The sequence below is a fragment of the Thermobia domestica genome, chromosome 5, assembly GCF_964235325.1.
Source record: "Thermobia domestica chromosome 5, izTheDome1.hap1.1, whole genome shotgun sequence".
In the NCBI taxonomy this organism is placed as follows: Eukaryota; Metazoa; Arthropoda; class Insecta; order Zygentoma; family Lepismatidae; genus Thermobia; species Thermobia domestica.
This window is the reverse complement of record NC_137458.1, coordinates 271,117,564-271,142,854: the sequence shown is the minus strand read 5'-3', so window position 1 is coordinate 271,142,854 and position 25,291 is coordinate 271,117,564. Positions and strand designations below refer to the sequence as shown.

The 25,291-nt window shown below is 36.3% G+C and overlaps 1 long non-coding RNA gene across 1 annotated transcript in view; it reads right to left on the bottom strand.

Annotated features, from left to right (window-relative positions):
• LOC145684847 (uncharacterized) overlaps positions 1-25,021 on the bottom strand; it is a 43,389-nt gene extending 18,368 nt beyond the window's left edge. Inside the window, exon 1 of the long non-coding RNA XR_014131412.1 lies at positions 24,952-25,021. This is a non-coding gene — a long non-coding RNA (uncharacterized LOC145684847). The remainder of the gene's footprint in view (positions 1-24,951) is intronic.
• Between the last annotated feature and the right edge of the window lie 270 nt (positions 25,022-25,291).

The following is a 25,291-nucleotide window of genomic DNA, read 5'->3' as shown; positions in this document are numbered from 1 at the left end:
GAAGACTGGTTAGCATAAAGCTTACTAAATTAAGGTTACCATTTAAGTATGAAATAGCTAACAAAGTGTTTAAAGTGTAGTAATATTCCGTTTTCAGTAATATAACGCTAAAAATCCTAAACGGTGTTTTTAAAAACCTATAAAATCCTAAAATGCACATTTTAAAATCCTAATTTGAATTTTTTGGGACCTAAAAATCCGAAGCCTAATAATAAGGATTAAGGATATCTAAGTATTTTAGCCTAGATGTTTATGCAACACGTAACACACAAATGTGTTAACGTTTTGATATTAGCGTTAATCACAGACTGATTTATTTTTGCGTTATAAATAAGGATGCGCATAAACCCAAGCCTTTATACTATCACAGAAAACAGTATACAAAAGTTACAGTAAGTGGAGAGGCCGAAGAGTTGTCAGAATTTTATCGTAAATCAGTTCATATAACATAATATATACTTATATAACGTTGATTTCAGTTCTAAATAGCAATTCTGCAGGTGTCCTTGGAAATAAATCAACAATATTATCGAATTAGAAAAAGATCACGCTTTCCAATTTGACTAATATTTACAACATAACACGACAACACTTAAGGCAATATCACGCTTCTCGAACTATCCATGACTACGATTATTGCGACTCAAGTAACTTTACGTGCCTTGTGTCTATAAACGCGATATGTTTGCTGGATACACAACATAGCCAGTAGATACAGCAACTTAATCTTCAGCAACCACATTGAAATAACTTTCTTTTCATGCAGAACAATGCATGTGATCAGAATTTTTTATCAACTGTTTTGTTATTATGTATTAACTACAACAAGAGTGTCGATTGAAGGAAATAGAAGAATAATATGCCATGGCCTTAAAACAAATTGATAACTAAAACAAAAAAATTTGAACCAATACTATATTTCGCATTGTCAGGAATAAATGTTGGTAAGTACAGTAGGATCAAATAGTTTGTTGCCTCATTTTAGTTATTCGCAATAATAATAATAATAATAATAATAATAATAATAATAATAATAATAATAATAATAATAATAATAATAAACAACTCAGGTAAGGATAGAAAAAGAATCATGCAAATCTTACATTTATGAATGAATATGTGCTGGTAGCAGAAGTGCTCAGTATTATATACCCAAGGATGGTGTGGGCCAATGAAAACGACCCATGACCCATCACCCACCGTTACCCACCATGACCCACTCTTACCCACCACCCACGAAAACTCATTGTCATCGACTCTGACCCATGATCAGTGTTGCCAACAACCTCTGAAGAAAATAGGCTAAATGGCCTTCAGAAATAAGCTTTTTTATGCAAAAAATAAAAAATAAAAATAAAAATAAAATAAAATAAAATAAAAATAAAAAATAAAAAATGGCTAGATTTTGAACTGCTAACCTATAACCCACATTGTAGATTTTAAACCCCCTTTTTTGTGTGTAAGATTATAAGCGGGTTATAGTAAAATTTGAAATGTTGAATTTTATTCGCTGAAGACTAACAAGCAATATATATGGCTTTAAATTACAATAAAATCCATTAACAATTCATCCGATTTGTGAAAGTCAACAACCATATTATCATTTGAATTGAAATAAGTCATCATCGATGAAGTCGCAGCTGGCCGAGGCGCTGGAACTGGATGCATCGTTGGATTGTGGATTGGTAGTGCTTTTGTAGACTGCCATTGTGCTAGTTTTCAGTAGTAGTTTCGGCAGGTCACATTTCTTACGAACATTTCTTATTTGTCCGTACACCCAAACGAATCATCATGATTGCACTGAGAGTCTTCAAGCTAAGTAGATATTCTATTTGTTTCCTTTAATAAACAAAAACAATCTCTGTGGCTTGAAGAACCGAACAATTTACTAAATTTGTATTAAAAACCTTTCATTCTTGCAATAAAATGCGAAAATTAAAATAATTCAAAGTAGCAAACGGTGCCGTTACGGTAGCGAAATTAAAATTCTTTCTTAGTCGATAGGTATTGTTAAATTGTTGTAAATCTGTGGGTGGAGAGAGAGAAGAATGAAAAAACAAGTGTTTGTTGCGTAATACAACACCATCTGTCTAGAAAAAATCAATTAATACGAGATGTAATAACAAAAAGGCTAATTTTTTTTAAATACACTTTAGTTTCAAAGAAATAGTATTTTTAGAATTACGTAATTTAACGGCTAATAAAAAAGGCAACAATGCCAAAAAAGTTTCATAATATAAGCTATATTTAAGGCTATAAGCATTTCGTATATTTGTATGGCTAAATGCTTCTCCAAATATGCTATATTTAGCCAAAAAATAGGCTAAATTGGCATCACTGCCCTTGATCCACGCTCTCCTCTCCGATGACTAAACAGTAATTAGACAAGGCTGTGAAATTACCACTAATCGAAGTTTGAATTTCTACGGTCAATCGCTCAAACACCTCTCTGTTACGATATCGGTGAATCCGACCTTTACGACATAAAATGGTAGTGTTTGGCATGAGTCATTATTGCGATGAATTTTAATTTAATTATCATAAAATTGATAATCATAAAATTGAGGACTTGAAAATAAACGTAAACTAATTCACCAATGTTCAGAAGACGCTGTCTACAATGCACTGAGCTGAGTGGATCGGTGGGTCATGGTGGGTTACGTCCTATCGACTCACGACCTACTAACTCACTCACAAATCTTGACCCACTTAACTCAGGACCCACTGACCCACTCCATCTCTGTATATACCCTATCATACCCAATGTATGTGAGGTTTCACCTCACCAATATATTTTGAAATTTAATAAACCTTGATATGTTAACCTTAAAAACTTGTAATCTCAAAAAGACATTTTAACCTAAAAAGAATTCTTAACTTCAACACAAATTTCCACACCGCTATTACAGTTACCATTACTCGTAAATATATTATCGGATTGACTCTATTAACGAACCGCCGGCATAACCGTGGGACGTAAAACTTAAAGATTTCATTTAATTTTCTATTAACGAACCAGGTCGAGATAAACACTCTAACTGTTTATTGACAAAAAAGGAATTCAAAAATTACTTTTCGTACAAAGTGTTACAATGTGGAGTAACGAACGGACGGTCGGATATATTAACTTTAAAATCTTATAAGGCCTACTAGAATGATCCTAACAATAATACAGTCCGTCCGAAAATTATGGATTGGACATTCATATCGGTCGTTTTGATTATTTTTGCACGTCACCCCCTTCTCATCGCATCCCTAACCTCCCTATGCCGATAAGGATGAATTAGGACGGAACGGCATCGGGAAGTGTCAGTATTCATTCCACTGACCCCGAAAATATGGATTGGACATTAATATCGGTTGTTTTCGATTATTTTTACATGTCATCCCCTCCCACTTCAACAATCATCCCCCTCATGACGGCAGAGGATGAATTTGGACTTAAATTGCATTGGTCCCCATCTCAGTAACCCCGAAAGCTATGAATTGGACACTAATATAGGTTGTTTTCAATTATTTTTACGTATCACCACCTCACCATTTCTTCTCTTGCCCTTGCCAAGATGTGCTGAAAACCTAAGTTAGGTCACAGTTCACTCATGTACCAAATATCAAAATCGGGCAAGTAGCGTATTAGGGGGGGGGGGGGCTAACAATCAAACAAGTTTAAATTCATCTTTAAGGAATTCGGACAGCCCGTAGTCAGAGACACTAAGACGAGAGAACTAAGATAATTTTAGGGAAGCTAACCAGCAGGACCGAATTTAGGGGGGTGCAAGGGTGTGCACGTACACCCCCCTTCGTGGTAAATATACACTATCTAAAGTGAGAAGCTAGCAATGAGTTTTGCAAAATCAATAATGTAAGTCAATTTTCTGAAGATTGAAGGAAAAGAATTCATCGAGAGTAGAGACACAGTATTTGTAAAGGAAATCCTCATTCACATCACAGATGCCTAAAGGCATTTAAAAAACTCAAAGTTAATTCAAATGCACTGATAGTTATTGGTGCACAGAGAATCCTGGATCCGGCCCTGCTAACCAGTAAATCTTACATTTATATATCTACGGCAGGGCCGTGTCGTGAAAAATCAGCGCCCGGGGGGAGAGTGTACGACGGCGCCCCCATAGTATACATATATTCCAAACAATTTTTCGTATCTTTTTCCTTTTTTCTCCCAAATTTTTCGCCCCCTTACTTCGGCGCCCGGGGCCGTCGACCCGCTCGCCCCTCCAACGGCACGGCCCTGATCTAGGGTATCCCGATTACACAGGGGTTATGTAGGCTTTAATTAAGTACACAAACTTTATCTGAATACCACTCATTCTAGCTTTGGAACTTCTTTTATACAATAAAGGAAATTCTGATCAAAGCATATGTTAACTAATAAATAATAGGGTTAAAGTTTTGGCAAATTAACTTTGCATTCATCAGACACATTATGAAATACAACTTCTAAGATTACAGCCTTTATACTTCTTAAAATGATATTAGGTAATATCTATGAACCAATCAGATTTGTCCTTTCATTTTTATCAAGCAACTTTTAATGATCCAATTTTCACTTGAGAGTTAAAGTTTAGCCCCACCGGGAATCGACCCCGGGACCACACTAAAGTTCATTTTTAATAGTATTTAGCGTCTTTAAATTATATAGGTCTAGATTATTCACAAAGTTATATAATCTCGACAAGTGTTTACAGAACTAATAAAATCAAAATAAACTCCAGTTATTCTATGTGCGATAGATTCTAGTCGACTATTAGGAGAATATTACTTTTTGGTTGCCAAAAGCTACGTAAATAATAATCAATATAATTTTGATATACAGATCCAGTAAAAGATACACAAGACTCACAGAAGAAGCATTATTTACACAATACCCTATGTACGAGGAGCATGTCAAAAATTTTTAGATACTAAAATTCAGATGTTGCTGCGACATATCACGCATGCTCTCTAGTGGTGAAAGTTGTAACTGCAAAGCTGCAAGGTTGTTTGAAAATTACAGAACTGGAAGTGAGGTTAGTTTGAGCCTGTCAGTCGGCAACAATGAAGATCGAGCGACGTGCAATTTGTGCAGTGAACTTTTACTATTTTTAAGTGCGGTTTAACACTAGAACAGTGCCATAATCGTTTAGAAAAGTGTGTCGGTGACTCTGCCTCTTCACACACAACCGTTTTTAATTGGTTCGCGGAATTTAAACGCGGCTGAAAGCCTGACATAGATGACCCTCACTCTGGGCATCCTTGCACCGTAGTTATGGATGAAAATGTCGGAACAGAAAGAAATCTTGTAAAAGAGGACCGCCACATCACATACGAGGAAATTCAGTCAATTTTGAAGATTAGATTAACTGCAGCTCAGTTCATAATAAAAGATTATCTCAGCCTTTCCAAGCATTGCAGTCACTCGGTCTCATATATGCTTACGCCTGAGCATAAAAATGACCGCGTGGAGTGCTGCCGCTATATACTCGAAATATTTTTCCAGGAGCAAAGTATCGTCACAGATCACGAATCATGAGTTTATAACTCTGACCCCGGAACAAAACAGCAGTCTATAGTACGGCATTTTCAATATGAAACACTCCATTCGAAAGTTAAACGAGCACAGAGCGTGGGTAAAGTAGTGGTGGCACTGTTTTTCTGTAAGACCGGTCACGCGGCAACTGTACAGTTAGATATGGACGTACAGTGCCAGGAGAGTGGTACATTGCTGCCTTCCGAGTATCTTTGAAACTTGGAGACATGCCTACTGAAAGTCTCCACTGTCTCACTTTCTTTTTCATCACGACGACTATACGGCACACGGCTCTACACGACAGCGAAAATTTTAGTTTCTACAGAAAAATGGAGTTCATATTCTACCGCACCCGGCTTATACAGACTTAGCTTCGTGTGACTTTCCCTTCTTCCCAAACCGCAAGAAAAAGTTTGGAAGATGCCGCTTCAAACAATTGAAGAAGCTATCACAGTGCATAACAATGAAATTTCTGATATTCCAAAATACGAATTAAAAAAAAAACAAAAAAACATTTGACTCGTGGTTTTAAGAACTGAAAAGTATGATGATTCTTGTGAGGACTATTTGGAGAAAATGCAAAAGATTTTATGTAAATAAATTGATTTTCCAAAGGGTATCTAAAAACTTTCGGCATGTCCCTCGTATATACACCAACAAAGAATTAAAAGTATCAGGGTGGCTTAGACCCACTGGCGAAGGACATTAAATTCTAATAAATTAAACAATTAAACTTGACATAAGCTCCAATGTGTGAAATATTACCACCAATCAGAGGTGTCCACAGGTGGATTTTAGGGATCAAGGTTACACCCATCAGGTTATTTAAGGGAACATAATCTTTCATTAAAAATGATACAATCAAATTGGAGAATGCTAAATTTGGGGAAGGGGGCAATTTGAGGAGGTTGCTTACTTAACCTTGAGGGATGGACACCCATATTTTGTCATGGACAGTGTTTTTTTCAGACACGTTTTTTTGGGGGGCACTATCCCCGGAGCTCTGAGAGTGACCCCCGGAGGAAACCAAAATAATTCGTCTATAATATAATAATAAATAGAATAGTACCGCAGTACCCCCCTGAATACTAAGTGTCCCCACCGCAACATTCTTTTTTTTGAAAGAACGACTAGTCATGGATAGACGTTAAAATACAGTATATTGTTTGTTAACTGTACGAATTGTCCCATGCTTTATTAAATTCGAGTGCCTTCACCTAAACAATTTGCTGTGTTAATTCACTCTTTGTGCGCTAGGAGTACCCATTACAGGTAGAATTATTTCATTTTATTCTCTTATGTTGTAAATGCTGCCATCTTACGAAGAAATTGGTAACCACGTTATTTTCTGTTCTCAATTTAGGTGTTGCACGTGAAGGTTATTGTAAAATTCCAGTGTAACTAACGGTAGTGATGTTCATTAACAGATTTCATTCACAATATTTGAGAATCATACTTTTATAGCTTCTAACGTTCTAAAAATTAGGCAATAACCTAATTGTCACAAGTAGAAAGTAAAGAAGAACGATAATGTCCCTTTATCTCAAGATACTGTTTCGGTAATTTAACAAGAGAAAGAAACAAAACAAGATGAGTAGCTAGCTACTCTTATGAATATACAATAATGTGGCCAGAATTTTAACTCGCAGAAACGGGATGCGTATGAATTACGTGGGGGAGTGGAGGTGTAAAATTCCCAAATTGCATTTTGAGCCAAATTACATAACACACAAATAAGGGTGACACAGTAGCGTTTCTGAAGTCATACCCAACAAACTGTCAGTTCCAGGCACGACCCGAAAGTTCCCAATAAGCATTAGTGCCAAAATTTGTTATATACAGAGGCACGCCCACGTGGGGTCTACAGGGTTCGGACCTCCCTCTACCAGAAAAAGTTTCGTAACTTGACATACATTTGTACACTTTCCTACTTGAAATGAAATGAAATAAAATCTGTGAGTTTTACGTCCCACGGTTATGCCGGTTAGGCTAAAGGAGACGGTGATTATGAGAAATGAATGAAATGGTGGAATGAAGAAAATGGGAGAACCCCGAGAAAACCCACGCACAAGGGGGTTTGTCCATCACAAAGTTCACTTGGCGGGAGCAGGGTTTGAACCCGGCACCCCAAGCACCAGAGATCAACGCTCTACCACTTTTTTTAATAGTATTTATTGAGCACTTACATAATAGTTACAGTAATAACAATTAGAAAAATGCAACTAATAACAAGAAATACAAAAAAATAAACATACCAGTAATGAAAGCAAAAAAAAAAAAATAATAATAATAATAATAGATCGTCTGATAATACTGAGCAAACCAGCGATGACGTTGGGGAACAGGTATACGCAAAAGAGAATAAGATAACCAAGAAATGTATAAATCCGGGGAGAAATCCGTAGAAAGATGAAGAAAGAGATCAGCCGTTGTAATTGTCAACCACACAACAAAATTATGTTTAACTGGAGGGAAGAAAACAAAATCGGGGCGCAAAATCATATTGTCACAAGTTATATAGTCGGTACTAGTGCGAAGGATTCTGGCAAGAATCTGAGTATATTTTTGCCAAAGAGGGTATATCCTAGTACAGGTATGAAGACGATGTGAGAGGGTATCAGTTTGTCCACAAATATGACAGAGGGAAGCAGGGGAGATGCCCAGGGTATAAGCTCGTGCATTTGTTAAAAATAAGTTATGCACCAATAAATACCAAAGCGAACGTAAGGGGGAAGATAAAACTGGGGAACCAATGTTACGCCAAATTTGAGGCCAGTTATTATTAGGAAATTTACGTACTATAAGCGGAACGCAAGAGGGAGAAGCATAATATTGATATAATTGTGAAACGGTCATATCTTCAAGCCGAGCCCGTGCGATAAGGCCATATGCAATATCGAGAACTACCGTTTTTAAATAAGGATAGGTCTGTGACCATCCATGAACGGAGACAGGAGCAGTAAGCGTCACGTGACTCAGGCAGCGCATGATGTATTGTGACGAAAAGGAATTGCTAAAAACACAAAGCAGTTTACAGGTTCTATGAAGAAAAAGACATCTGGCCTGTAAAGCAATGTCCTTGATACCAAGGCCTCCAACAGAAGGTCGACTGCAAACTACCTGGCGATGTACCCGAAGAGTATGTTGATACCAAAGAAAATATAACATATGTTTGTTTACTTTGTTAAGAATAGCAACCGAGGGCGGGAAAAGTTGCATAATAAAATATAAAAGACTAAGAGCATAAACCTGAATAAAAGTGGCACGTTCAAAAAGGGTAAGATTTCTTGTTTTATGTTGATAGAATAAAGTAACCAACTTAGAAACAACAAGATTATAATTTACCGAGATGGTATGTCTAACGGATGGATACCAGGTAATACCAAGAATTTTATGACAAGAAACAGATGTGAAGGGGGAAACAAAAGACGTATGTGCTTGGTCGGAAAGGCATAACAATTTGGTTTTCTCAACATTGAGGGTCGCACCTGAGGCTTGACTAAATAAGTGCAAATTATATTGAATCGTATCAAGGTCACTTTGAGAATGAAAAAAGAAGCTAAAATCATCAACGGACGTTTGTAATTTGAGAACCGCCTTATTAAGACAAATGCCATCAATTTCACGATAAATTTTACTAATAAAAGGCATAACTGCAATGCTATACAAAAGGGTGGATAAAGGACACCCTTGGATTAGACCACGTTCAAGCCGAAATGAAGAAGTAAGCGCTCCATTAAGTTTCAATTGTGCCGTACGATCTCGATAAAGAGCACGGAGCATATTAAAATAACTGGTGCCCAAATGTAATGCTTCCAAAACACGAAAAAGATAGTCGTGATCAATTTTATCAAAGGCCTGGGAAAAGTCAGTACTTAATATTGCTGTGGCGCGAGTGGGATAACGCTCAAAAAAAGCGATGGTGTCACGAATATTTGCTAGTGCCAAATATAGGGGGTGTTGGATATCATGACCAAATTGGGCAAAACGTAAAATATTTGTGAGGAAATTACGTAAACGAAAGGCAAGAACCTTGGTTAAAAGTTTATAATCACAGCAAGTAAGACTTATAGGCCGGTACTGAGTGACACAAAGGGACTGAGACTGCTTCGGACGTAAAACGATAATACTATGCGTAAGAGAGGTCCCTAAACGTAAGTTGACACGAAAATCATTAAAAAGTTCGGTAAAAAAAGGAATAAAAATATCAGCAAAAGTTTGATAAAATTCATAAGGAAATCCATCCACACCACTAGATTTATGTTTTGGCGTGGTCATTATAACATGCTTGATTTCATTTTCAGTAAAAGGGGCATTCAAAACATCTTGAGCTGCAGGTTCTAAGGGAGTCAACTCAGAAAACAAATCACGGAGAAGAAGGATGTCGGCTATAAAGAAGGGTATAATAACGGGTAAAACAAGGAGCAATATTGGTTCCCAACCATAAACGACCCTCCTCATCTTGAATCTTACCGATTAGCCGTTGTTCGCCCCGACGTCTTTCAGCAGTTACTTGAACCAGACCAGGAGATTCAGTGGGCTGACTCAAAATAAGTTTACTCCTCACACTAATACCGGATAACTTGGTGCGATGTAATGATAACAGAAAAGCTTTCACCTGTTTAATTTGTGATAAAACAGGAGCCCCTTGTTGATAAGCAAGATGGTACTCATGCAAAAGTCGGTAATAATAATTATACTGCTCATGAAAGTTTTTACTTCGCTCACGACAATAGTCTCGACAGAGACGTCTAAGGGTAGGTTTACCCCGAGAGTCCCACCACTGCATAATGTTACTCTTACGTAAAGATTGCTTACTTATTTCATTCCATTTTTGTCGAAGAAGTGCTTGAAAGGATGGATCAGACAAAATACTAGTATTAAGATGCCAAAAAAAAAGATTTTCGTAGATATTGTGTTACAGGTAAATTAACAGTGAAAATAACAGAATGATGATCAGAAAAACAGACTGGGACCAGTTCTATGCTTTGAACATGAGGAAGCAAGGATGCAGAGATGAAAAAAGCATCGATGCGAGATGCTCCTTGAGAATGAACATACGTATAACCCGGGTCGTGAGGGTGAAAATGACGCCAAACATCCACGAGACCAAATTGAGTAAGAACATGAAGCAAATTAGTGGAAGGGGTACGGTTCTGTAAGGAATCTTGAGAACCGGGAACTTCATTGTGGTCACCTCCCCAAATAATAGATCGAGTACCAGCATGCAATGCAGTAGCAACGTCATCGCTGAAAAAATTATTACGTTGAATACGGTTTTGCGAGCCAGATGGACTATAGGAATTACAAAGGTGTATAGTTTCCAAATTGCCAGTAATAATGCGACCATCAGGATAATTATAAACTTGATCGAGGTGTAAATCACTGCGATAAATAAGTGCAGTACCTGTGCCTGCTACAGTTTCATTACTAATAAAGGTATAATTATATAAACCGTGTAAATCAGTAATTTTAACCTCCTGGGCAAACAAAATATCTATCATTCTAGTATTAATAAAGGCAGCAACTGCATCCTGTTTCGTAGCGGAAGAAAGTCCGTTAAAGTTTATAGTACCAATCCTAACACCATACATAATATGGAAAATAGAAAAGTAAAAATGTAAAACATACGGGAGTAATATACAAAATGCAAAGCCTATGCACGAAGCAGATAAATTACCACACCGCAAAAATTTAAACTCCAAAATAATTAACCAAAAATTAAGACGGCGTTTCAGCATTTTGGTTGGACGAAAAGGAATGTTCATTAGATGCAGGGGGCACCTGTGGTTGCGAAAGTTGTTTAGATCGCGTGCGGAGAGCAATACTAGGTTCATCAGACAGAGATGAGTCAAGCACTTTCTGAACTTTAGGAGCTTTACTGTCAAGGAGAGGGCGTTTCTTTTTCTTCGACGTTGTAACTGTACCAAAATTCTGCTTATAATATTTTTCGTATAAACGCAAATTCTGCGTTAGAGTGTTATGTGACGTTCGTCTGAATTCGTACACTTTGTGCAGTGTATGCTTCTTGTTGATTGTGCTGCCGCCTAGTGGTGTTAAATGACAGGATAGAAGAAGAGGAAGAGGAAAGTTATGAGAGGACAACTAGTTTTTCGTTGTGTTGTGTTGGTGTGTGTGAATGTGAGTGACTCAGCTATTTTGCTGATCACTACATTATCTCGTCCTCAAACGTTTTTTTTTAAGTGGAATATTTGTTACCTTGTAATTTAGAAATTCATCACTGTCTTCGAATATGTAGACATTATTAACGAAAACAGTATTATTAATTTGAACATTTTGGCAATTCTTATGCAACTCATTATCAAAACGAATTAGCTCCAAGTAGTATTTTATAACAACGAGGGGCGTGTTGGAGACTAAAAGAAAACACAAAGGACTTGGATGGTGGTACTAAAACGCAACGGACATGTAGTAAACGACCAACACAAAAATATATCAAAACTAGTCAACTCTTTATCAAAAACCACGACATAATGTCATCAATGTGTTCACTTGGAATGACTGTCTGCTAAATTCTCAATATTGGAAGAAAGGACGATCCTAGTGAGTGGATTCGACGGATATATAGTGTTCCAACTTAAAATGTGATCACGTCTTTCATCAAGCCATGGCGGACAATATAATGAAGTGAGTAATAAAAGTGCACTTACGAACTCATTACGTAAATGGGGCGAATAATGTAAGGGAAAGTTTGTTTATCTCAGGTACGTTTATTCATTTTAAATAAATGGCACAATAAGATATAAATTTGTCAGTTTTTCTTTTACAGATTGCATGACGTAATAAGAACGTGATTGTTGGATAACCTGTGTTCGGTTCTTGAAAGTAGGTGATGCTCTCGTCTATTTTCGCAATACGCCTTAGATCTTCGCCCAGGTGATTTCCGTCCGAATCTGGACCGTAACGGTGAGGTGTATCGCACCTTCCTTGAACGATCGTCGTGGGGATGAACTTTCCGTACCCGTGAATAAAATAGTGCAAAGCTGTATTATTTGCGGGCAGGGAGTAGGGAGTTCTTCACGGAGGCCGGTTAAGGATGGTGTGCACCCTGCAGCGCAATGCTGCTAGAACCCCGGAACCGTAATAGAATGGCTGAGCCCTTCACAGGGACCAAAGTCTCAATTGAAAAGGTACACGGATCGAACCCTTCACCGTAATAGAATGGCGTTTCCCTCCAGGGACGGATCAATTAATAATAATTCACGTTTTTATTAATTGATTCGTAACGGATGTAACATCTGGGAGAAGATCTAGGTGTAATATTCGACTGGTTTTATTTCTCATGATATGCTATATGCGCTAACTTAAAGATATTATTGGTGTTTGTTGTGTTTGTATATTTGTAATTGGTAATCATGGCAGAAAGTAAAAATATAAGCTTGCAAACTTTGCTTGAAGCTATTAATAAAGTTCATGATACTGTAAATGACACCAATCAACTAATACAATCACTTAATGGTACTGTTAGCGATACTAAAGAACAAATGCAATCACTTAATGGTACTTTTAATGACACTAAGCAATCATTTATTGGTGTTGTGAATGATATCAAACAGCGACTTAATGAGACAAACAGTGAAATTCACCAACAAGTAGAAAAATGTCATAACAAAATTAACCAACAGTTAGAAAAATGTTTTGACGGTATTACAATTGGACTATCAACATTACGAGAATCCTCTGTTGAATTGAAAAAGAGCTTAGAAAGAAGTGTAGACAAAATCAATCGTGCGGGCTCAGATAGTGTTAAGCGATTTTCCATACAGTTAAATGATAAGTTTGAGTCACAAGAGAAAGAAAGTAATCAAGTAAATAGTGTTGAAGTTACTAGTACTTGCACAGGTAAAGAATATGCGAACACTCCTAGTCTAGCTATTGACGAAAGTTCTCGTTGTCAGATTGCTGTAGCAGACACACCTAGTCTGAAAATAGTTGAAAAGCGACAGGTAAGAGAAAATTGTGTATTGCGTGAAGGGTTGAATAACATTCATGAGCTGTGTGCATACCGTTTGGCGAAGAACAGCACTAATGTCGTCGTTTATTGTAATGAAATTCGAGGCAAAGAGACCTCAATGCGCGTTGGTAGCTTGTTATCGCAAACACTTGAAAGTGTGTTAGGTAGTGTACCGCTTAGTAAATTAGATTGTATCCCCGTCCGCACTAGTTGCTTTTACTTTGTTAATGTAACGATTGTTAAACTAGGTCATGTTGAAAGTAATCTGCACTGTTGTGAGTTAGTAGTCAGTCAAGTACAAGTTAAGAAAATCCAACGAATAACTTTCTTTGTACTCGTATGCACGATGTCTGTACATTCAAAAATTAAAAATAATGGTTCTGTGTTCAGTAAGTTTCCCAATTGTAGTAACAATTTTGTCTCATGGAAAGAAAAAAGCCTAGTTTGTTGTGAAATTTTCAGTAGCGTAAAGCATATGTGCAGTAAACTTGTCGAAAAGCGCACTCATTTATTAGCTTATAGTAAAAAGAGTGAGAAAAACAAACGAAAGTTGCATAAAGTTCGTAAGAAAGTGAAGAAATAGTTCCGCTTGTTGCATAACTTTCATAAATTTTCGAACAAGGTCCTGCGTTCCAATCTTAAAAGTAGATTTGAACACCATCGTAGTGTAATGATAGAACATGGTACACGCAAAAATGATTCTGCTTATGTTTCTGAATTGTGTTCCGAAAGTTGTGGTACGAATGACAGTAATTTGAGATCTAGCGATCATAGTAGATCATTAAGTATTGAATCAGCTGTTGAATTAGGTGCAAACCGCAGAACATTTGTAAACGGTAAGAATTGTAAAGTTTTTCAGAAAATGTCCATCAGGCTATTCAGTAAATCACACGCACTGGTAAAAACCAAAAGTGAAAATAAATGCAAAACGAAATGTAGGTCAAAAATGCTTGTCAATGAAAAACGGTATGTTAATCGCGTCAGTACAATGAAAAAACCCAAACATGTAGGTGCGTCAAAAAACCGATCTAAAATGAAAAGTAAAACTAGTGATCGATCAAAATTTCGAAAAATGCTAGTGAAGCGTGTTGAAAGTCTTCGAAAAAATAGAAAAAATTGTGAAGATTGTGGTACAGTTCAAAAGTTAGTGAATCAATCTTCTAGCATGAATCAGTGTTTTACTTCACAACTTGGTATGCGATCCAAGTATCGACGCAGTGTTGCCATAATGAATAAAAAATTAAAAGATGCGAAATTTCATGCTAATAAAGAGAAAATCAAGCTGTTTAGTGCGTTAAAATGTAAAAGAAAGAGCAATATTTTATGCAATGTTGCCATCTCCAGTGTTGAAAAACAAAGTGCATGTATAAATGTGGTGTGTTCTAAAAGTAAAGCTGTGATTAGAAACCACTTAATCATTTGCGATTTTACGTACATGATGTTTTGGCAAATGAAGCCGTACAAAATTACTTCTGAGTTAGAGAAACCAAAAGTAGGCGTAGGTTAAATACATTGTTACCTTCCGCCGGATTGTTTATTCGTAATATATGATATTTGCAATGATTTCGTATCGGCAAAATTTAAATTTAAAATGGAAGAGTATGGTATTAAAATTCACTATGTAACTCCTTACCATCCAAAGAGCTCAATTGTAGAACGTATCCATAGGGAGACGAATAGATTGTTTAAATTGTTGTGTAACGAGGAACATACTTCTTGGGAAAGATACATACCTCAGATTGTCATTTTGTTAAATTATTCTGTGTGTAGTAGTTTAGGTGTCAGCCCTGCTAGTCTTCATTTGAATGTAAAAGCAAATTATTCTGTGTTGAAGCATTTTGGCATTGTAACAAACGAAAGCTATGATGAAAGTGAACCTGTAAATTGGGAAAATAAACTCATAATGGCTGACTACCGTAGAAGTGAAAAAGTTAGAAAAAGAAACGAGAAATATAATGCGTCCCAAGAAAGAAAATACAAAATAAAAGAAAACGATTTGGTATTTTTGTTGCAATCACATTTGAGTTCGGCAGTAGACAAAAAGATCCGCAAGTTTTTCATGCTTTACAAAGGTCCACTGTTTTGTAAAAATAAAATTTCAGACAAAGTTTTTGAGCTTGTAGATCCTTTAACTGGAGAATCTTGTGGCGTACATTCTATTGATCGTATGAGAGTGTGGAGACCCACTCAAAAAACTAGGAACATCTGGTTAGAATTAGCTAAGAAACATATTCATGAAAAAGAATTTGATTCTGTAAAAGAAAATAGTGAAAAAACCGATTCTTGTGAGCCAGAAACTTTAGTAAATGTAAATTCTTTGAATATAACGAAAGTTAGTTTGTCTGTTTTCAACGAGAGCGAAAGTAATAAGTTTAATGTTCAGTTGTTGTTGAAAGAACTATTGAAATGTGATACATATTTGCAATATTTAAACGACAAGCTAGATTGTCGGTATCGTACTCTTGTGTTAGCTTTAAATCATTTGCTGAATCCTAAGCTAAACAGACGTGACATGTAAAAAAAAAAAAAAAAAAAAAACTCGTTTACATGAATAATTGTATTGTCTTGTTGATGCTTCGTGATAAGTTATCAAGACTAACTGTAAAATTTTAAAACACCTAATGTACGAGGTGAATTGTATAGCATTCATGTGTTATTAAGAATATAAACGATGATATGCTCTGATGTAGTCAGAGTAAGAGTAAGTTTTTATGTGTCAGTGGAACACTGTGACACGAGAATTGAATTATGAATGGCAACCTCCCCCCCCCCCCTTTCATTTATTTTTAACCTTTGGGTACATTTTTCTATGTTGCTTTATATTCCTACCTCACTAGAAGGTCTTGTTGCCATTCCAAAGGGGTGGGATGATAATATAAATGTATAATGGGGAAGGGAGACTTAAAAACTTAAGTGGATAGGCGCTTATTAGCGTAAAAGTGTGGCAGACTTACTTCTATCCGGCCTCACTCTTATTGTTACAGTACAATAGAGTGGTAATAAATTTGTTTCATGTAGTTATTTGTTTAAATGATGTGTAATCTTTGTATTTGTGAATAACAATTTTGTTTTTGTAACTTTTTGTCAGAATAGCTTGAGAAATGCAAGTATGTTTTGTCATTTATGCAATTTAAATATCATGTGTGTAGAATAAGTTTGTTCATTTACTTTCGTGGAATATTGAAATATATTATTCAAATAATATTTGTTTTATCTATTTGTTGAAAAGTTGAGTTGTCCATGATAATTATTTGTTCGTGTTCTATAGTTTTCGTATAATATCGTAAAGTAAGAAATGTGAATATTTTACTTCTAAATAATGCCATGATTTCATATAATGTTTGTGTTAATTTTTAATGGTAAGAGCGCATATAGCAATATAGTAATTTGTATATTAAAGGTATATCATGAGAATTATTTGAATATTAATTGTGAGTCATGCACTTATAAATGTTTAATTTAGTAGCAGTGCCGAATGTAAAAAAAAAAAAAAAAAAAAAAAAAAAAAGAACTTTAAAGACTTTACATATTAAAGCCCCATGAAACTTTTATGTAAGAGTATAAATGCCCCACGCGTTTGTCGTTTTTCTACGTTAAATGAAACTTAATGAAACTTTTTCATCTGATGAAGAGTAACTCGGCGAAAGTTCTTATAAACTTCATTGTGAACTAATGCTCGTCTTCACTTTGGAACAGTGGTGAGTGTTGAAGTGGAATTACAGTCAGGGTTCTTGAACGTTTACCATTATCCAATGGCGCACGTACATTCCTTTCGACCGCCAATGTAACTGTACCAAAATTCTGCTTATAATATTTTTCGTATAAACGCAAATTCTGCGTTAGAGTGTTATGTGACGTTCGTCTGAATTCGTACACTTTGTGCAGTGTATGCTTCTTGTTGATTGTGCTGCCGCCTAGTGGTGTTAAAAGACAGGATAGAAGAAGAGGAAGAGGAAAGTTATGAGAGGACAACTAGTTTTTCGTTGTGTTGTGTTGGTGTGTGTGAATGTGAGTGACTCAGCTATTTTGCTGATCACTACATTATCTCGTCCTCAAACGTTTTTTTTTAAGTGGAATATTAGTTACCTTGTAATTTAGAAATCCATCACTGTCTTCGAATATGTAGACATTATTAACGAAAACAGTATTATTAATTTGAACATTTTGGCAATTCTTATGCAACTCATTATCAAAACGAATTAGCTCCAAGTAGTATTTTATAACAACGAGGGGCGTGTTGGAGACTAAAAGAAAACACAAAGGACTTGGATGGTGGTACTAAAACGCAACGGACATGTAGTAAACGACCAACACAAAAATATATCAAAACTAGTCAACTCTTTATCAAAAACCACGACATAATGTCATCAATGTGTTCACTTGGAATGACTGTCTGCTAAATTCTCAATATTGGAAGAAAGGACGATCCTAGTGAGTGGATTCGACGGATATATAGTGTTCCAACTTAAAATGTGATCACGTCTTTCATCAAGCCATGGCGGACAATATAATGAAGTGAGTAATAAAAGTGCACTTACGAACTCATTACGTAAATGGGGCGAATAATGTAAGGGAAAGTTTGTTTATCTCAGGTACGTTTATTCATTTTAAATAAATGGCACAATAAGATATAAATTTGTCAGTTTTTCTTTTACAGATTGCATGACGTAATAAGAACGTGATTGTTGGATAACCTGTGTTCGGTTCTTGAAAGTAGGTGATGCTCTCGTCTATTTTCGCAATACGCCTTAGATCTTCGCCCAGGTGATTTCCGTCCGAATCTGGACCGTAACGGTGAGGTGTATCGCACCTTCCTTGAACGATCGTCGTGGGGATGAACTTTCCGTACCCGTGAATAAAATAGTGCAAAGCTGTATTATTTGCGGGCAGGGAGTAGGGAGTTCTTCACGGAGGCCGGTTAAGGATGGTGTGCACCCTGCAGCGCAATGCTGCTAGAACCCCGGAACCGTAATAGAATGGCTGAGCCCTTCACAGGGACCAAAGTCTCAATTGAAAAGGTACACGGATCGAACCCTTCACCGTAATAACGTATCCAAAGGTACCATCTCAACCTTCATCACACTAGGTAAATTTGTGGTGGGAATAACAGAAACACTAAGAGAGGTAACAAGTTCCGGACTAGATACTGCAGCGTGTTGTTCATGTACTGAGTGGTCACTTGAAACGTTCACTGAGGGCGTTGAAAGAGACGAGTCCACTACTAACGACATCGCAGCAGCAGCCTCTAAAGTATTATCCGAACTTACCTGATTCAATCCAGAAGTAATAGAAGGTAGTATCACACCTTTGCTGGAAACATCAGCAGGCGAAATAGTTACAGAAGATTTCTCTAAAGAAGGAGCTCCAGGGGTACTAAGTGAGGGAGGGGTATTTTCCACATCACCATCAGCACTAATAGTCTTGCCTAGGGAAGAAGTAGAAAGTACAGGAAAAACACTGAAGTTAGTAACATCTGGAACAGCTTTAAGTTGCACTGGAGGCGGAGCCAAGCGTGAATTTGACTCGGAAGGTAGTCGAGAACCTCCAGAAACCGGAACAGTCACAGGAGCACGTTTAGGCAGTCGTTTATCACATTGCGAAATCAAATGCTGATCACTATCACATCACGCACAAGTTTTAATTCGTCCAGGATATGTCACCCATAAACGAAGACCATGGACTGTGACATATGACGGAATGTTCTTTTTGAGGACGATCTTAAGTAATTTCCGCCCGGTACGCACCGGGTAAACATGTCCAGTAGAGTAGAGTTCATCGGTAAGACTTAGAATTTCCCCATAGGAGAGAAAAACTTGTTTATGGTGTAAATCGGAAAGTTCCATTGGAACCGCATGAATGCGGACCAATTTAATCAAATATGAAGCCGAATCAATAGGTAGGTTATACGATCCTACCGCATCAGAATACTTAACAGTATCTGTAAATTCATTTAAAATGCGTTCACAATCTTCTTGAGTTTTTAATTTAATATATAATAGCTTACGTGGAAAATCCATTTATATGCTGAGCACAGTTTCCAACGGTAACCCAAAGGTATCCCTAATCCACTCATGTAAAATAATAGAAGTCGGCACATTTACCACACTTTGAAAACTGATACGAAGTGTATTGAGGCGAATCGTGTTCATATCGAACTTAAGTCAGAAAACTGGATTCCAAAAGAACAAAACAAAAAAAAAAAAAAATGCTATGTGATAATAATAACAGGTGAAAAGTACAATTAAATTCAGTCAGATAACACACACACAAGAAAGAGGAATCGACACACTACACTAGCAGTAGTAGCTGCTCGAAAGAAACACCAGTGACCTCGAGCGAACCACGCCGAGAACCAGCTCCCTCGGCTACCAGCCACGAACTACCCTACCACTGAGCCACCACGGCCCCTACTTTCCTACATGTTTAGCAGAGAAGTTATTGATAATAACTTATCACCTTTTCGGGGGTGTAATGACAATGATTGAGTACAACATAGACGAACTGTTTTGTATGTTGGACCACCCAAACTTTGAACTCCTCCCAATAAAATTTTTTTTAAGTACGTACCTGGTTCTATACACAGTCATTTTAACGAAAGATCATAGAATTTGATCTGATCACACATTTTGAATAACAATTACGGGACACTTCGTTCATATTTGCTGGAGAAACGGGGCATTTAGGAGTTCCGTTTGACAATCAGCCGACTAAAACGGAACATCTGGTCACTTTAATATACAGCACTATCTGAAATTCTCGATCCTCATACGGAAAGAATATGTTTACGTAAAATATTTGAAACCTCTTTATCTCGCTTCTTACCGCGAGGTGGTGCTACGTTCCAAAATTCATTTCAAAGTGTTCAATGCTTTCCTTATGATGTGAAGGAAATAACAGGCAATTTCGATTTCTATGTGGAGAAAGAAATTATCCCCTTCCCTCTTAAAACGGGAATTTTCAAAAAAAAAAAAAAAACGTTGAAACACAGGTCTGGTTATTTTTAATGAGAGCTTCGTATATCTTGACATGGGGATACTTTGATCAAATTTCATCTGTAAAAGTCAATATATTTCCAGATTAGAAAGGAAATAAAAGAACATGACAAATCGGTCTGGCTGTATCTACATATTCTGTAATTGTAAAGTCAAATTATTTTGTACTTGCCGAGAAAAGAAAAGAAATGTTTGTAATCAAAGTTATACTCGGTGTGGGGATACTTTGATCATTCTTGATTTTGTCAAGCAATATCAAAGAAAACCTATCGTAAAAGCTAGAAAAAAGAAAAGGAAATGTCTGTTAGTATATCGTAGGTTCATATGTAGGGATCGATATTAATGCCCAATTCATAATTATCGGAGTCACTGAGATGAATAGTGACATTCTCGATGTCGTTGGAGTCAATGTTTGGGCCCCATCGGTATAAGGGGTGATGAATAAAAATAATCGAAAACGACCAATATTAGCATCCAATCAACAGTTTTCGGGATCGCTAAGATGAATAGTGTCACTTCAGATGCCATTTAAGTCTAAATTCATCCACTATCCGTATCCTAAGTATTTAATGTGTTCAAATAACTAACTAACTAACTCTATGGCCTATGGAACCCGGAGGTTCAATGCCGCGTTCATAAAAGCTCTCCACTGATTTCTATCCTTAGCCAATTGGATCCAGTTTCTACTTTGTATTCCTATCTCTGCGAGATCCATCTTGATATTGCCCTCCCATCTGCGCCTAGGCCTTCCTAATGGTCGTTTTCCGTTTGGTATTCTAGTCAAGACTTTGAAAGTGCTTCTACTTTCTTCCATTCTAGCTACATGACCTGCTCACCTATGCCTCCTAGACTTGACGACCTTAACAATGTTTGGTAAACCGTATAAATTATCTACTTCCTCGTTATGAAGTTTCCGCCATTCCCCATTCCCGTTCCTCTTGGGTCCGAATATTCGTCTCAGGATCTTGTTCTCAAATACTTTCAGTCTATGTTCTTCCCTCAAAGTAAGCGACCATGTTTCGCAACCATACAGAACAACAGGCATGATTATTGTTTTATATATTTTAAGCTTCAAATCCCTCGACAGAATTCGCGACGACAAGAGATTTTGAACCGAATACTAACACAAATTTCCAGCTTTTAGTTGACATTCAATTTCTTCATGAATATGATTTTCGTCTGTTAATATTGATCTTAAATATTTGAAAGTATCCACCTTATCAAAAGTATTATTTAATATTTTAACGCATCCACAATTTGCCGTATTATGATCCTGACGCACTTGCATGTATTTAGTTTTCTCTGCATTTACTTCTAACCCATGTCCCTGCGAGCGTTTAATAAGATTTCTGCATTTCTATCTATTGTTCCCCTATCATCCCCTATTAAATTTACATCATCAGCATTTGCCATAATCTGGTGAATACCGTTCAACTCTAGGCCTTGGTTGCTATCTTTGATTTTCCTTATAGCGTATTCCAGCACAAAATTAAATAATAATGGCAACAACGCATCTCCTTGTTTCAGGCCATTTTCGACGTAATAGCTCGTGGACAAAAATTTTCCTACCCGGACTTTACTTTGGGATTCATTTAAACATATCTTAATTAATCTAATTAGCTTTCTCGGTATTCCAAGTTCTGTAAGAACGTTGTACAATGTTTCTCTCCTAACCGAGTCGTACGCCTTTCTAAAATCAATAAATAGTTGATGTACCGGAGTATTGTATTGCCACTTTTTTTCGAGTATTTGGCGAATGGTAAATATTTGGTCGATAGTTGATCGATTTCGTCTAAATCCGCACTGATAATTTGGGATAATTTCATCTGTGTATGGGGTCAATCTTGCTAATAGAATATTTGAAAGGATTTTATAGGACTTTGACAGAAGAGAAATGCCTCGATAATTATTACAGTCAGTTTTGTCGCCTTTCCTGTGAATTGGAACAATGATTGATTCTTTCCACTCTTGTGGCAATTCTTCCTTGTTCCAAATAAGGAGAATGAGTTTGTGTATCTTGTTCCACAAGGTTTCGCATCCAGCTAAAATTAACTCAGTCGGAATTTCATCTACACAATGAGATTTGTGTTTCTTTAATTTCTTTATAGCGGTTTCTACTTCTATTCGGTTGGTTTCTGGAATATACGGTTCTGAAATGTGTATCTCCTTTTCTCCACGCACATTAGTTTTTGGCTGCGTGTTCAGCAAATCGTCAAAAAAGTCTTTTCATATCTTTAAGATGTTATCCGTATCAGTGAGAACTGTTCCGTCAGGTTTCTTTAATATATAAGCACGAGGTTGATAGCTTTTCTTAAATTCGCTGATCCCCTTATATGTCCTGAATATTTTTATTTTTACTATTATCTTCGAGTTCCTTAATTTTAGCTTTCAAAAAATTACGTTTCTTTGTTCTAAAAGCTTTGGAAGTTTGCCGCCTGATATCTGCGAAATTTTGTGTAGTTATTTCATTCGGATTTTGTAGCCAGCGTAATTTTGCCTGTTTTCTCTTCTCTACTAGTTTAACGCATTCCTGGTCGAACCATGGTTTGTTCCTACGTATTTCCGCGTGTCCCAATTTTTCTATTGCTGAACTTTTAATGCTATCTGTAATTTCAATCCAAGTATCCTCAACACTAGTGCACTCCGAATCTTCTAAAACTAAGAATCTATTCGAAACTTCAATTTGGTATTTCTCTCTTACCTGAATGTCTTCTAATTTCTTTAAATTAAATCTCTCCGTTTTCGGACATTGAATATTACTTTTATTCAACGATAATCTCTCTCGTATTATCGCTACTACCAGGTAGTGATCAGTATCACAATCAGCCCCTCTAAACGATTGGACATCAATTATGCTAGGTTGCCTTCTTCTATTACTAAAACGTGATCAATTTGATTATGTGTTTTTCCGTCTAGTGATGTCCAAGTGTATTTATGAACGTCGCGATGTGGGAATTTTGTACTCTTCACGATAAGGTGTTTGGATGTTCACGAGTCTAACACCGTTGTCATTACTTTCCTTATGCAGACTCGTTGCCTATAATCGGTTTGAAAATATCCTCTCGTCCTACCTTCGCATTCAAATCCCCTAATAGAATTTTCATATGGTATCGCGGGAGTTCGTCAAATATCCGTTCCAGTTCTTCGTAAAAACTGTCTTTTATGTCGTCATCCTTAAGGTGTTCAAATACTTTCGATAAACCTCTTCTGCCCGTGCGAAGAACGGCCATTTTAGCTAGTCTATTCATATGAGTCTTCTATTTCTTTTGGAAATATTGCACTATTTTTGGTATCCTGAAATGGATCCTTCTTCTACTCTACTTAATATTATACAGATTTATTTTTACATAAAATTTAAATTGTTCCAAGTAAGTACTTCTTCCATTATTGTTAAAGCGGATAATTTCTCCTTTTTTAATAATAATAATAATAATAATAATAATAATAATAATAATAATAATAATAATAATAATAATAATAATATAGCCTGATTTTGGAAAGGTTAGGTTAGGTTAGGTAAGTTATGTTTTATTATGTGTTTTACGAGAAGTTTTCACTTACAGTCACGGTTTTATAGATCAGCACGGCTTCTGGTTTCTTTTTCTTTTTTTTTACCTAGTTTTGACCCTCCCCCAGTTTTATTTCGGGTAAGTCCTTAATTTAGCCATTTCATTCAATTTTTTTTTTTCGATTCTTCGATTTGATCTTTCGGTTCTGGTTTTCAAAACTTATCTGTTAGTACATATATATAGGTTATTAAGTAGGTTGATTCCTTTGGCTGTACCAAAGTTTAATATTTAATTCATCACATAGTATTGAAGAACGAGCGTTAGCGAGTAAAGGCGGGTTAGAGCCCCGCAGGGCACGTTGGTTTCGGTCTTCATTACAAATCAGTTTATTGAACGATTCACTGAATGAAATGGCCAAAGTGAAGACTTGTCCCTATCCATAACAACAACTCGTTCCCTTTAAGCACTGTTTTTTTTAAATCTATTTTTGGCCACTGAATGCAGAATTAACCCGTTAAAACATTTCTCCTTCAAAGTCTTGAGCAGCTATTCTGTGCCTACAGCAGATATACCTATTTTTCCAAGTCCTAAAAACTGGTCTAGTGGCTAGCGCCTGTGCCTTTACTGCATGTGGTCCCGGATTCGATGCCAGGTTGAAGACCTCAAAAAAAATAATTTCACAATCTTTCCCTTCCATTGATTATACATCTCATTCAGTGTAAATGGCATAATCGTTGGACCTTAAAGTAAAAAATAAACTATTTCAACACGTTTACTTAATATTTTCTGCTGTACACTTCGGAAGAAGTTAAATGTTTAACATATTTACAGTTTTTAGACACAATTTTGTTTTTTTCATTTTGGGAAACGTTACAAAATCTTGCTGAACAAAATATAACCTATAAGAATGTTAAATACATAATTAATACAAACAATTGAAAGAAAACTTACAAGATCATCGTCGAATTTGAAATAACATGGGATTATTCCCATTATTAAATGTTCTTTCTTCCTTTCCTTCTGTAACTTCAACTGGGGTTTTATATCACTAGGTGTAAATCTGGATCCCATTTACCTATGTTACTAATGATATATTTAGTTATTATGTAAAAAGTTAATGGTAATGAAATATGGCAATGAAAGATGGCAAACAATTTTTCTATTAACTAATCCAGTTATCATGGAAATAAAGGAGCGTACAGTAAATCAATGTGATGTCAATTTATAACGTACTTAATTTTGGAACCAAAATCTAAAACAGTGTGCTAGTAGTTTTAATATCTAGTTCGAA